We start from the raw sequence: 6,000 nt of genomic DNA, 5'->3' as shown, positions 1-6,000 counted from the left end.
GCTTAGCAAACTCAATAAACATGGTTATTGAATTCTGAGTTTTCTTGAAGATAATTTCATGTTCAGATTCTGATCTAAAGCCCAGTGAAGTAGAAAGAACTTGCAGAGTGAAAAGCTTGGAGTCATTTCTGAGAGCCTTCCTTTCACTGAATAAATCGAGTCTCAATGAAGTCTGTAAAATTAGTCACTTCATGCCTCTAGGGAAGCACTAATGAAAAACATCCTGACAAAGGAAACTAAATTTTCTTCTCCATGGTGCCAAGTAATAAGAGGCAAAGGGCAGAAAGTGATGCCCAGGAAATTCCACCTGAACATGAAAAGAATTTCTGTCCTGTGCAGGTGACTGAGCACTGAACAGAGTGCCCAGAGTGGGCTTGGATATCGTCTTCTGGAGGGAATTTGCTGAGTGTCTGTTCCTGGAAAATTAGTCAAAGCCAGTCAAAATATTTCAGAACCAAGTATTGGAAAATATATCCCATTTTGCATTCACCCACACATGAGCAATTTTCCCAGTGCCTGTTTTTGTTAGCGATTCTCAGTAAAATAATCTGAAATCAGACTCTAAGTATGAAAGAGCAAGACCTTGTCAGGCATTGGAAAAATAACAAATAAAAATTTCAAGGGGCTTGTAAAATTGTTATATAAGTTGGTACTTTTCCATCATTACACTACATTACATTACATTAATCTTCTGTAACTGTTCTTGCTTATTGCTTTTTTAATGAATGCCCTACTCAGTTCTGAGTTAGGCTTTGTCTTCTGGTTTTAGGAGGGGCAGGTATTGCTACAAACACAGATGGTTTTGGTTTGTTTCCAAAGTTAAAACTATTAGCTAAGTGTTGGCAGCTGCATTTACCATTTTATATATATTTAAATCCATTATATGGTAAGAGTGCTTGTCCTAGATATAAGGGTGGGAAGTGCATCTGTACCTTGTAACCTCATCAACCTTCTGGAGTTCAGTGGCAGCCAAGGCCTGGAAAGAACCTTCTGATGAGAGCAAAGTGATTCTTTGAGAGATCCCCTGAGAATGATGGTTTGGAATTGATATAATGCCAGTGCAAGTGTGGAATGTCTTATTTATTTGATTTTTCATAAAGCTGCTTTTTACAGGCTGTGCAGGGCAGGCCCTGCTGGCAGAGCATCTCCAAATGTTTGTTGTTCTCCTTGAGGGGTTTTGAATTGCCAAACTAGTGGTGATTCCACTCCAGCCTCTGACAAACACTGGTCAGCAGTGTGACAATTCCTAAACAAATTGCCTCACTGACCCTGCCCCTGGACTTCTTTGGGGTGCCCCATTTGGGCCTGCAGCCATCCCTTGGTGGTGCAGCATTCCCAGCCTGCTCACACCCAGCCGAGCCCTCAGGCACCAAACCCCAGTTCAGCCCATCGCCTGCCACAGGTCAGGTCAGCACCTGCAGCGTCAGAGCCCACCTCTTGGTTTTTGAAACAACATATTATTGAAAATTAAACACTTCAGAGAAAGCAATATTTAAAAGTGCCATCAGCCTGATGTGTCTCCACATCCACCTTTCTGGTGTCAGGGTTGTTCCTGTGTAAATTTGCAGTCTTGGCCTATGTCAGGTGTTCTGAAAAAAGTTAAATCACTCCTTCAACTCTCCTGATTGGGGGTGAAATACTGAAAGATTCGACTTCTCTTTTGTTGTTATCACTATACTGTAAATATCTCAAATTTCTTCGTTTCCTGAAGACACCTTTCTTTATCTGTTTGGGAAACAAATAAAAATACAATACGTGTTCCTCTATTGTTCTTGGAAACTTCCTGAGGGGAGAGATGTGGTTTAAACATTTGTATGTTTAAAATAATTTTAAAAGGGAGAGATAATGTAGTAGCAAAAAAATCAATAGACTTCATTGCTCATTTGTTTTAGCTGTGTGAGGTTTATCTCTCTCTTGCACCATTTTTCAATTAATGTCTTCCTAGATTTAAGAATGAACACACAGTGTGACCTGTTGATTGATTCTGAAATTCTCTTGAAAAATTACAGTCTCATCAATAATTTCTGTTTTCTTTGAAGCTTGTTATGAGCACTGTTTCTTCTGTTATCCATTTTTTAAATTTTTCAATTATTTTTAAGCGGTTCTTTGCAGCAGACATGTTGCAAAGCTATTCTTAAGTGTCCTTTATTATGCTTTTAAAAATTTATATGAATGCTGAAGTGAATTAATATAGTCAATGATTTCTCCTAATTTAAAAAAAAAAAACAACTGCATAGTATAAGAACAAAATACCAGAACTGTAACCAGAGGTTTTGCTTTAAAGAACCTGTTAATTGCTCATCACTTTATGATCTTCTTTTTTCCTGAACAGTTAAATGATGATGCTTCTGAAATTAACCTCCAACCTCTAAAGCCAACCTCCCAGTGGCTTTAGAGAAGAGTAAATTCACAAGTATCTCTTTCAGCAGATTATATTTATCAGTTTTTCCATCTCTCTTCAAGATGAAAGGTGAAACAGTCTGACTTGACACAAAGAAATAAGTTCTGTCTTGTCTTTGAGTTGTTTGCCAAGGAAATAATGGGTTTATGGGGTTTACCTGTGCAATACTGGGTTTTGCTGAGAACAGCAGCTTTCCATGATGCTCACAGAAATATCTGAAATTTAGACACATCTTGGTGTTGTGGGGAGGGAAAGGATTTTAGTTTGAACAAACTAATTCTGAAACATGTTCTGCAAACACATCCTTAAGATGCACAGCAAACACTGTCCCATTATTTCAGGTGTCCCATCAGGACTTTGCAGCTCCCTGTTTGGTCCCCCACTGTCACACGAGTCACCCTGCAGCTGGAGTGAGCCACGAGTGTAAATAAAGACTCTTTTAACCACAGCAGCTCTAATTAGTTCTTCAGTTTGCCATCAAATCTTCTGCAACAGCTAGACTTAGCACAGAATGGCTCATTCCTAAACCATCTGACTTCTTATGGAAGACTCTTGAGATGTCTCTAAAGTTCTGGTCTTGTAAATGCTCCTAATTTAGGCTGCTCTGTGATTAACAAGCGTGCTGTGATTAGCCAAAGTCTGAAATCTCTGTCCCTTTTCCATTTATGAACAGAGGGCTTTATGCAAGAGGGAAGCACAACAACATGGATATGTTCAGATTCCCTAATCCATTTCAGAAATCCTGTGTATCAAAAGCTGTTTGCAAACTCATGGATGTGAGAAGCATTCTGACATATGGTGGCCACATTTGGTTTTTAGACCCAGAAGGAGCAGAATGCAGAGTGAAGCTGTACCAGAAAGAGTATTTCTTACAGCATCATTGGGCTTCTGTTGTCTTCCCCCTCCTAAGATTCATCTTCCTTGCTCACTTTCTTATGGACATCAAGTTCATCAGAAGAAAACCTTGAAACAATATTTGGCATGAGTAATGTTTGCTGTAATTTAAGGCTATTCAAGTAGCCAAGAGAGAAAACAATTACTGCCTTTCTTTTTGCACTTTAAACACAGCTGACAACAGTTGCCTTGTGTGTCCTCCCCCATTGTCTGTTCTTTACATTAAAACAGCTTTTCTCTGCCTGCAGGAGTGTTTGAAATAATTGTGAAGACAATCCTTTTTAAAACCAGGTATGCACATATTCATGCAAGCACAGCAAAGAGGAGTGAGCAGTATTAATTAAATTTAAATTAATTAAAGGTTAGTCTAATTTTTATTTGATTGAAAGAGGAGACTTGCATGGGAACATTGCACAATAAATCAAAAATATTCTACATAATGACTGGAAAACGTGGAAAAGCATGGGCAAAATCCTTTTCATTTTGACTCTGCTCTCACAAGCACATTTGCAAGATGTTTCACCATCTTTATTTTTCTTCAAGGCTCTTTCTTTCTTTGCTGAGCACTCTTTACAGACATGGTACAGAAGAAGAAGAGGGATTACTTCACACATCTTTCAAGCAATACTGTTCCCCAACCCTATCAATTCTCTTGCTGCTGTTCTGGTGCCAGTGTGGTGCTGTGTGTCCCAGGTTCAGTTTATAGCCAGGCTCAGTCCCAGCCTCTGCACTGTAATTATGCCAATGGGACCAGTTATTTCCCACCTTGTGAGATGGCAGCAACACAAAGAATTGCAGAAATCCATTCTATCCCTTCTACAGGGCTTTCATATCCCTAGGGAAAAATCCACCCCCTTTTGGGGAAGTAGGATTTGTGGTTAAGAGAAGACTGATGGTTCATTTTGACACATTTTGATCAAAGCACTTATAAAATACTTTTTTTGCTTTGATGCACCTTATTCTGAGTTAAAGGTGTTCATGCAGATAACCCTCAGGCATGAAGGATTTGGTCCTAGTGAGGATCTCAGTGAACCCTGGGTAAAACCAGAAAAGATTTTGTTATTTTTCACCAAGTTTTGAATTAAGTCTCAGTGGAAACTTACATTCTAGGCATCTCTACACTTGTGAATCTTGCTGCTGCTTCCTTTCTGTCAATGAAGCCAAATTCTCTCTGCACAGAGAAACCTGCCATGGGGCCAAGGAAGTGGTTGTAGCCTGTATTCACTTGTGAGATCATGTTTTGGGGCTTGAGAGGAATCCAAGCTCGAGAAAGATAATGCTGAACTCATAGAGAGTGCCAGGTACTGCTTGGAGGTGCTGAACAAAGCTGGCTTTGTCCAGCCTGGGGCAGAGGCTGCAGGGACCGTCCAGTGGCCTCGTGCCTGGCCATGCAATGGGCTGCAGTGGCTCTTGGAGGCCCATCAATGACCAGTGACAGACAGGTCACAGCAGGGAAAGTTCTTCCAAGTGAGAATGGTCAGTCACAAGGCTTAGATCCTGAGAGGAGCTGTGGAAACTTTCAAAATGTAACAGGGCAAGATCCTGAGCAAGCTGATCACAACTTGAAATTTTCTTTAGATTTGAAGGTAGCTGTGACATTGAAACCAGATGATTTTCAAAGGTTTCCTCTAAAGATTTTTTCCTTTTACCAATCTGGTTCACCATGTAGTCCTAGAAATGTCTGTTTAAGCACAGGGCAGTAACTGTGACATGAAAAAAAATTAGATTAAAAGAGAAAAAACACCAGCCAAAGGAATCCTCCTCGATAGGTTTGGGTGCTGGACACATGGAAAATGGGAGTGTGACCCCAGGCACTCCTGGCATTTGTCCTTGACTTTTGCTTTGTGCCAAGAGCACCACCACAGCAGCAAGAGTGTGTGGATCCCTTTCCTCACAGGCACCATACAGGAGCAAGGGATCACACTAAGATCATGCTCTGCAGCACTAATTGCTTAAATCTGCCAAGGATTGGGAGCTCTGTATGGGAAGTCAGAATGGTGTCATAGATCCATGCCATGTACAAAGATCAGGGTGAATCAACATCAAAACTCGACATCCCAGCTTTGGTAGAAAAAAAAAATCAAAATCTTAATCCTGAATTCTGATAAATGTTACCTTGTTATGGTTCTATCCATTACACTAGTCCTTACATCTTAATTAAAGCCCAGCAATGTATAATCCTATAGCTCTGTATTTGAAAGACAGACAGAAAGAGAAAAAAATACTGCACTAATCACATTGGAGAAGGGAAGGAAGCACATATGGAATGCACATGTAGGTAAGTATGTGGGGAGGCATATTGAGAATCCTGCAGAAATAAGGAAATAACTGAAAAAACTGTTGTTAATACTAAAAGCTAGCAATTCCCAATACAAATCTTAATTATTTTTTTTAAAGGCAGTAAATCAAGGGTGTATATTCAATCTTTAGGTCGTTCTTGGACTTTAATAAGCTCAGGTTCAAAGCAGGACATATGGAGTCTTCTTGTACGTAATAACAGGACTCACTAAAAAGCCTACACAGTGATTGAAAATCATAATTTCTGAACTGTTCTATTCCAGATGTTTTTACTGGTATGCCCATGAGCACAAACCAGTACTGGGATGTTTCTGCCTGTGCTTGTTTCTGCTGCAGGAACAAATGTTTGCATCTGGACTGTCTGCTCCAGTGCTGCACCTTAGGGAGGAAATCAGGATTTCTCTTGA

The sequence above is a fragment of the Oenanthe melanoleuca genome, chromosome 20 (assembly GCF_029582105.1).
Source record: "Oenanthe melanoleuca isolate GR-GAL-2019-014 chromosome 20, OMel1.0, whole genome shotgun sequence".
Lineage (NCBI taxonomy): Eukaryota > Metazoa > Chordata > Aves > Passeriformes > Muscicapidae > Oenanthe > Oenanthe melanoleuca.
Note: the sequence above shows the minus strand (reverse complement) of the source record.